Source organism: Ahaetulla prasina, chromosome 1 (assembly GCF_028640845.1).
Source record: "Ahaetulla prasina isolate Xishuangbanna chromosome 1, ASM2864084v1, whole genome shotgun sequence".
NCBI lineage: Eukaryota > Metazoa > Chordata > Lepidosauria > Squamata > Colubridae > Ahaetulla > Ahaetulla prasina.
Window position 1 is genome coordinate 365,962,864 of NC_080539.1, and position 9,831 is coordinate 365,972,694.

The following is a 9,831-nucleotide window of genomic DNA, read 5'->3' on the forward strand; positions in this document are numbered from 1 at the left end:
CTGGAGCTGTTCTTGCCTTCTGGCAGCTCTTCTCATGCATGCATTAGGAATAGGCTCCTCCTGTTCCTCTACCTCACTACTATCAGTCTCTGGAGGCTCTGGAGTCCGCACCTCACTTCCCAATGGCCCTGGCCTCACCTCAGCCTCATCGCCCCCCGATTCCGTTGCCAGCTCCGTAGGCTGCTGACAGACCACAACAACGGCCACAAAACTAGCATATGTAGTTGAATTAAATGTTCTGTTTTCTTCTGAAATTTTTCTTTTCTTGGATTTATCCATGGTTGGCCTACCGGGGATTAAAAAGCTCAATAAATCGTGTGCCGGAGGGTGTTGCACATTGGCGGTTGTGACGCATATTTTGAGTGACGGAGCCGCAGCAGAAGGGTGAAAGACCCCAGCCTAGGATATAGGACATTTCCCCCTCATAAAATGTGAGGACTGAGCGAATTGAAAAAAAGTGCAACTAGGGAGACGTCATATATTTCAATGCTGCACTGAACAGATAAGTGGTACTTCTCAACTTAAAACAATTCATTTAATGACCGAAGTTACAACAGTATTGAAAAAAGTAACTTACAACGTTTTTTACACTTAGGACTGTTGCAGCATCCCATGGTCACATGATCAAAATTCAGATGCTTGGCAACTGGCTGATATTTATGACGTTTGTCATGTTCTGAAATCAGGTGATTACTTTTTGTGATCTGATAAAGTCAATGGGGAAGCCAGATTCACTTAACAACCGTGTTACTAACTGAACTGCAGCGATTCATTTTACAACTCTGGCATAAAACTCACTTGGCAATGGAAATTGTCTTACTTAGCTATGGAAATTTTGGGTTCAAGTATCGTCGTAAATCAAGGACAATCTGTAAATAAACAAGGACACAGGTATTCTGTGCATGTTGTTCCCATGGTGAGCCTGCACATCTGGCAATATTTCTTCCGCTTGGGCCACCGAGCTGGGCAACTTCAGAGAAAAAGGAACGATGTCTACAGTACATTGAGTATTTTTGACGCAGGTCTGGGGATTACAGGAACAATTTGGGAGCTAAGAGGAATCAATAGAAGATAATGTTACTTAGGCTTGAACGGTGCGGTCCATGGTGTTCTCTGAGCTTGGTGGTTTTCTTGCAAACGTTTCATTATCGTCGTCTGCAAGAAAACCAAGGTCAGAGAGCAGTGAGGATCCCACAAATAAGACAAACGTCTTGCCCTTATTTTATCGTTGATTCATTAAAGTGGAATTTCTGAATCCTTGGATGACTGGCCATTTGTGGTTGAGTAGCTCAGGCAGATATGCCAATTAATACCCTAAATGGAGAACTGAACTAGGTATCAAGTTCTGTAGTCCAGGCACCCCTTTAGATACTTTGGACCCACATCATCACATTTAGTAACCGGTAGTCCTTAACTTATGACCGCAATTGAAACTAGAATTTCCATTGCTAAGCAAAGCAGTTAAGTGGATTGTGTCTTATTTTACAGTCTTCTGCCATGGTTGTTAAGTGAATCATGCCAAACACCCAAATTTTGACCCTATATTTTTCAGATGGCTGCACTAGTTATTAAATGTTAAGTCAAAAAGTGACTTTAATGGGATTTCAGATTTTGTTTTTGTTTTTTTCAAACCAATTAATAAAAAAAAACAACCTAGAACAGTGGTTACCAACTGGTGGTCCATGAACCACTAGTGGTCCGTGAGAAAATTTTGATGGTCCGCAGAAAAATTATTTGAATGTTTATATTGCACTAAATACTATTTTATCTTTTTTAAAAAATTCATATTAGTGGTCCGCGGGATTTAAATTTATGAATTTAGTGGTCCCTGAAGTCCGAAAGGTTGGTGACCCCTGAGCTAGAAACACCTGATCCCCAGGGATGTATAGCAATAGCACTAAGACTTATATACCGCTTCACAGTGGTTTACAGCGCACACTAAGCAGTTTACAGATTTGCCCCCAACAATCTTTTTACTGACCTCGGAAGGATGGAAGGCCGAGTCAAACTTGAGCCAGTCAGAATCAAACTGCTGGCAGTGAGCTGAATTAGCCTGCAATACTGCATTCTAACTGCGCCATCACGACTTATTTGCAGGTCTACCCACTTACATCTACCCATCTTATCAGGAGGGTTATAATACAGATCCCATCTATTAAGGAGTTCCATTGACCAGTGGTGAAATTCAAATTTTTTTACTACCGGTTCTGTGGGTGTGGCTTGGTGGGCATCGCAGGGAAGGGATACTGCAAAATCTCCATTCTCTCTCCACTCTGGGGCCAGCCAGAGGTGGTATTTGCCAGTTCTCCGAACTACTCAAAATTTCCGCTACTGGTTCTCCAGAACCTCCTGGATTTCACCCCTGCCATGGACCCTTGAGATGGACTTTTTCTACTGTGACTCCCAGATATGGGCATTGTATGGCCCATGGCCACATATGATTCTATGGTTGTGCCTGTCTGTCATTGAATACATAAACTAATGGATTATAAACAGATTGGTTGGTAATTGGCATATAAGGCACTCACCCAAAACCACACCAGCTATATTATTGCTTAACTAACTGTACTAACCCAGGCAAAGTAGCAAACCGATCAGTGAATGGAGGCTGAACTTGGGACTTTCCAATGCTGTTAGTCCTCTGCTCACCAATAATTGAACTGCAGGTTGCTTCTTATCATAATACCAAGCGCTGCTTTGATATAAAAATCAAAGCATTGCTCCTTTTGCCACACTCTCGTTATTTTGTTGAATCCTGTCCTGTGTGGGTTTGTGGTCTGATCATTACACAAACCAGAAGCTTGTGAACTAGTCATATTCTTACCACAGATGGCAAGCGCTGATGAAACATAAACATGTGCCAATGATGCTACAATGGGCTCTGGGATACGGAGGGCAGTTTTTAAGTCAGCACAACTCTCAACGGTTGTGCTTAGGCAAATGAGAAAAGGGTTACAAATAGTCCTCGATGTACAACTGTTTGTTTAGCAACCACTGAAAGTTACAACAGCACTGAAAAAAGTGACTTAGGACTATTTTTCACACTTAATGGCCGTTGCAGCATCCCTACGGTCTCATGATCAAAATTCAGATGCCAGGCAATTGGCCTGTATTTATGACGGTTGTATGTATTTATGATTCTATGCATGACAGAAGGAGGCTTAGATCACTAGTTCATGCCCATCATCTTGCAGATCGTGGGGGGAAAATGTTCCTGAAACCTTAATTTGCATAAATATGCATTCCAGGCTGGCTTTATCTAGGTCTCAGCCTTATGAATAATGGAAAAATAAAAGCACAGAGTTGGAAGGGACTCAGAATCATCCAGTCCAAGTTCGTAAATGATTCAAAATCTGCTGAAGCGTTTCAGAGGTAGGGCTACCCAGGTTCTCTTTAAGGGCCTGTAATGAAGCAAGGCAGCCTATTTTACTGGTGGTTAGGTAGTTCTTCCCAGTATCCAGCCTGAATCTGTTTCCCTGTCTGCAAATATCTAGCTTCATCATCATCATCATCATCATCTTTTAACGACCCCATAATCACTTGCGGGGTGGAGTCTGGGCAACTGAATGAAGCCAAGTGTTTACTGGCCGGATGCCCTTCTTGTTGCCAATGCGGAGTTTTGTTCAGATCTATTCCCATTGTGCCTAGAGAGAAATATCTGTCTCTACCTAGGCTCTAAATCAGAGCCTCCTGATTGTGAGGCGAGAGCTCCACCTCTAGGCCACTGCACCACTCATATAATATCTAGCTTGATGATGGATTTAATTGTCTACATCAAGTCAGCGCCAACACTTACATTAACGGGCCCTCTACAGCAGTGGTCCCTAACCTTTCCAGCTTGGCGGCCAGGCATGGGGTGTGGGGTATGTGCGTGTGAGTAGTAGGCACACATACATACACAGCTCGATTTTGCAGTGCACGCGTGCGCCCTCCATTTGCACAAGCATAGCTGTGTGCACAAGTACCGTGCACTTGCGGGAGTGGAGCTTTGCGTGCATGCTTGTCCATTTTTCCTGTGACCGGTTTCAAAAAGTCAGAAGTCTTGACCCTGCACTTTTCAGAATGCATCTATTGCTGCTGTAATCAAGAACCTGAATGCTCCTATCTACTAGTATCTAATCAATCTTCTCAATCTTGGGAACTTTTATGATGTGTGGACTTCAACTCCCAGAATTCCCTAGCCAGCTGTGCTGGCTGGGGAATTCTGGGAGTTGAAGTCCACACCTTAAAAGTCCCCAAGGTTGAGAAACAGTGATCTAATATGAAGTCACTGTAGTTCAATAACCAACATTTTTGATCAGGTGTTGCCCAAGTGAAGGATATTATTCATTCATTATGTCTTCCATTGCCCCGTGTACAATGAGATTAAAGCCAAATGATTGATGGTAGGCGAACTCAAGGACATGGACCCCCAACAGTTGAATTAGCTCCTTGCAAATGTCTTTCCAAGTGTTTAGCAACCCAGCTGCTATTTTTGCTCTTCTGATATTTAAAGTTAGACAGAAATGCTAAAGAACTTAGTTGTAGCTCTGGCTTTGTCTTATTTTAACTTTCATACACTTAGCACAGTTTAATTATTTCACTTTACTATTGTACTCTTCTGCTGCACTGCATTTTATGGAATGCTATAGTTTATAAATTGCGGTCACAACAATAAATTTGCTAAGTTGATGTTACTTCCCTTCCCTAGGTAGGTTAAGATCTTATTACACACTAGACTAAATTTATAGACCACCCAGAATCGGGACAGAGTTGAGCAGCCTATAAATTCAAGTCTACACTGAAGTGGTTTTTAATTTGTGTTTTGGAAATCCAATCCTTGCCTTTAGTATGTTTTGTGAACCAGTCCATCACACGGATGCTCAATAGTCTTTTATTTGACTTGAATAACTTGGATGGACTCCATTTCAGCAGCGATGGGCAGCCTGATGACAGAACAACTGGAGGAAATGGTCTCTCAGTGGTTGCTAAGAGTCCACACTGACCTGACGGTGCATAAATCAGTTTGCAACTATACGGGCACGTAACCATGATTTCTTACGTACATAGTAATTTCTTCTCATAGCTTCTGTTGCAAGCACAAAATGCCTCCCCACCCCTCACAAACACACCCTCCGTGTATATTCATTACACACAAATATGGGATTGGATGTTCCCGGCTGGTCTCACAATGTGCAGGCGTCAAAAGTGAGTCTAAAAACAAGGCAGTCACATGAATCCCCATCTGACAGCAAACAAATGCCAGAGAGGGGGAGGGGGGAGGGAGGAAGTGGGGAGAGGGAGATCTCCCTCATTTGCTTTGTTTTGTTGTTGGTGTTTGGGTAACACAGTTGTTGCTGTGTGTGGGTGCTCCTTTGGCTGGGCTGAAGCTCATACAGCTAATATACCGGAGCAGGTTTTTTTCTGTGGGTAGTTTTTGCAAAGAGAATGTCAGTGTGACATACAAGTAATCCTTGGCTTACAGCCATTCATTTAGTGACTTAGAGCAAGTAAGATGATCAAAGGCCCGGAATGAAGGAGAAACTTCCTAACAATGAGGACAATTAACCATTCGATTAACCAGGAACAGCTTGCCTTCAGAAGTCATAGGGCGGTGATGGCTCACCTTTCCGGGACCGAGTGGCTCAAGCGTGTACGCGCGCCTGAACCCCCAAATGCAATGCGCATGTGGCCCCCGTGCATGCGCCCCACCCCCCATGCATGTGTGTGCGCTCCCCACATGCACCCTGCCTCCCGTGCATGCATACGTGGCCCCAGCCCCCCACGTATGTGCGTGTCCCCTGCACGTGCGTGCATGACCCCTCCACACACACCTCCACGCATGCACAGAAGAGACCCAAAGACCAGCTGGATGGAGGGAGGTGTGCGCACATGTGCAGCAGAGCTGAACTGGGGCAATGGCTCCTATGCCCACAGAGAGGGCGCTGCGTGCCACGTCTGGCACACGTGCCATAGGTTCGCCATTACAGGTATCGGTTCTCCTGCTCAAGTAGGGGGCTAGACTAGAAGACCTCCAAGGTCCCTTCCAGTTCTATTCTGAAACGGCACTGAAAAAAGTGACTTATGGCTGATCCTTACACTTACTGTACATCCATTGCGGCATCCCCATGGTCAAGTGTTCAAAATCTGGGCAATTACAGCAACCAGGGTGTATTAACAATAGTTGAAGCGTCCCAGAGTCATGTGGTTGCCATTGGTGACCTTCCCGTCCAGCTTCCAACAAAAAAAGTCAGTGGGGGAAGCTGGATTTGCTTAACGACCACACGATTCACTAACTGCAGTTATTTGCTTAACAACCATGGCAATTGTACCGGTGCTCCTGAACAAAAGGCAGGATGTCAATCAAAAGGGCCTCTGGTGGCTCAACAGGCTAATGCAGTCTGTTATTAACAGCAGCTGCTTGCAATTACTGCAGGTTCAAGTCCCACCAGGCCCAAGGTTGACTCAGCCTTCCATCCTTTATAAGGTAGCTAAAATGAGGACCCAGATTGTTGGGGGCAATAAGTTGACTTTGTATATAATATACAAATGGATGAAGACTATTGCTTGACATATTGTAAGCCGCCCTGAGTCTTCGGAGAAGAAGGGATATAAATGCAGAAAAAAAAAAGAACAACTGCCACAAAATCTTATGCAAATGTTTGTCCGCCGGAAGGATTTACAATGCCAGATTTAAGCTTGGAAATTGTATGCTGTCAGGTAAATAAGTTATCCCTTGAAATACGAGAGTTCATTTTTAACACAGCAAACCAAAACATATCCTACAGGTAGTCTTCAATTTACAACAGTTCATTTAGTGACTGTTTAAAGTTGCAATGAAGGAACGCGGTGGCTCAGAGGCTAAGATGCTGAGCTTGTCGATCGAAAGGTCGGCAGTTCGCCGGTTCGAATTCCTGGTGCCACGTAACCGAGTGAGTTCCCGTGACTTGTCCCAGCTTCTGCCAACCTAGCAGTTCGAAAGCACGTAAAAAATGCAAGTAGAAAAAATAGGGACCACCTTTGGTGGGAAGGTAATAGCGTTCCGTGCACCTTCGGCGTTGAGTCATGCCAGCCACATGACCACGGAGATGTCTTCGGACAGCGCTGGCTCTTCAGCTTTGAAACGGAAATGAGCACCGCCCCCTAGAGTCAGGAACGACTAGCACATATGTGCGAGAGGAACCTTTATCTTTACCTTAAAGTTGCAATGACACCCAAAAAAGTGACTTATGACAGTTTTTCACATGACTATTGCAGCATCCCCATGGTCATATGATCAGAATTCAGATGCTTGGCAACTGACTCATATTTATGACGGTTGCGGTGTCTTGGGGTCATGTGATCACTTTTTCTGACCCGACAAGCAAAGTCAATGGGAAAGCCAGATTGACTTAATGATCGTGTTACTAACTTAACAACTGCAGTGATCCACTTAACAACCGTGGCAAGAAAAGTTGTACAATGGGGTAAAATTCACTTAACAAATGTCTCACTTAGCAACATAAATTTTGGGCTCAATGGTGGTTGCAAGTCAAGGACCACCTGTATTGCTTTTCTTATGTTTAAATGGAGATTGCATCTGGAGCCGTCCAGGCAATTAGAATGACAATTCCTATCCATGGACATCCAGGGGTGTCAAAATTTGCAAGCCACTGGATGTGGTGAAGATTCATTATCTCGCATTTTGAATCTGGATGTCAGCTCTACGGGTATATTTCTTGACTTACAACCATTCATTTAAAGACCATTTGAAGTTACAACAGCACTGAAACAAGTGACTTACCGCCAGTCCTCACACAACCATCGCATTATCCCCACAGACACGTGATCAAAATTTGGGTGCTTGGCAACCGGTATGTATTTATGATGGTTGGAGCATCCTAGGGTCATGTGATTTGCAACCTTCCAGTCAGTTTCCAACAAGCAAAGTCCATGGAGAAAGCCAAATTTTCTTACCAACCACACGGGGGTGGGTTTCTACTACCGGTTCGCATCGCGCCTGCCTACACGCATGTGTAGATCACCTATGATGACGTCCGGTCAGTGGGCGGAGCCTCTCACCGGTGGAGGCAACCCACCACTGCAACCGCACAATTGACTTAACATGTGCAGTGATTCACTTAACAACTGTGGCAAAAAAGATCATAAAATTGGATGTGGCTCACTTTAAAGCAGGGGTCTCCAACCTTGGTCCCTTTAAGATATGTGGACTTCAACTCCCAGAGTCCCTCAGCCAGCTTTGCTGGCTGAGGGACTCTGGGAGTTGAAGTCCACATGTCTTAAAGGGACCAAGGTTGGAGACCCCTGCTTTAAAATGCTGTGATGGTACAGTGGTTAGAATGCAGTATTGCAGGCTAATTCTGCCCATTGCCAGCAGTTCGATCCTGACCGGGTCAAGGTTGACTCAGCCTTCCATCCTTCTGAGGTCAGTAAAATGAGGATCCTGATTGTTGGGGGTAATAAGCTGACTCTGTAACTCACTTAGAGACAAAGGATCTGCAAAGCACCGTGAAGTGGTACATAAGTGCTATTGCTATTGTTATTCCTTCCTTCCTTCCTTCCTTCCTTCCTTCCTTCCTTCCTTCCTTCCTTCCTTCCTTCCTTCCTTCCCTCTGCTCACTGCCAGAAGTTCGATCCTGACTAGCTCAAGGTTGACTCAGTCTTCCATCTTTCCAAGGTTGATAAAAATGAAGACACAGATTGTTGGGGGCAATAGGCTGACTCTGTAAACTGCTTAGAGAGGGGCTGTAAAGCCCTGTGAAGCAGTATATAAGTCTAAGTGCTATTGCTACTGCTATTAATAACTGCCTTGCTTAGCCGTGGAAATTCTGCTCCTGATTGTGATCATGAACGTGGGTCCAAAATATCTAAAGGGCTGCTTGGACTAGGGAACCCGATACCTGGTTCAGTTCTCCGTTCAAGGCATTAATCATCTATGTCTGCTACACAACCACAAATTAGCCAACCTGTCAGCCCTTTGAGGTAAACCAGGTCACCAAACAGACCACAAAAAATACTAACAGTCTACTGAATTGGCATAGGCTGTAATAACATCTTGAAAACCGAAAGGTGTTTCTGTTTCAGAGAGTTAAGGAGAGTGATTTTGAGTTTCTTAATCACCCCTCCTCTCTTCCAGGAGAAGCTGGTGTTTTTTGTAAAGGCTGCTGCATTGTGTTCTTCCTTCAAGGCCATCTCCCTGCTGGTAATATTCCTAATATTTGTGCAAATTGAGCCTATGTTTGGGTTAACAAGATATGCAGGACTCCCAATTACCCTGGAACAGTCAAAGCTAGCATGGTTTTAAACCTAGCCAAATGTCATGTAAACCAAGAAAATTGAGCTTAATCACTCTTAAGTATATTGCATAAACACAGCCAGTGTATGGACCCAGCCAAAACCATTTTTGTTGGGCCTGACCCAGTTGAGTGCAGGAAAAAAGAGCTGTCTGGTGATTCTGTCCCGAAGAGAAACGTGAATAAATAAAAAGAAATTTGTGCTTTTCGAAAGTAGAAGAGTTAAAAAATAAACTCTCTTTCCTCTCAGCTTTGGCAATTTTTAAGTTGAGTGGACTTCAACTCCCAGCATTCCTCAGCCAGCATGCTGCCTAGGGAATGCTGGGAGTTGAAGTTCACCCATCTTAAAAGTTGTCAAGGCTGAGACACACTGCTCTGGAGAATATTAATGTTTTTCCTCTGTAAGTCAGAGGCAAAGCACCTCCATATTTCATATTTGTAATCTGATGCATTTTCTTTCTAAATCTGAGGGTAAAAAAAATTGTCTGGAGCTTCCACTGAGCTAGGCCAGTGATTCTCAACCTTGGCCACTGTAAGATGTATGAATTTCAGCTCCCAG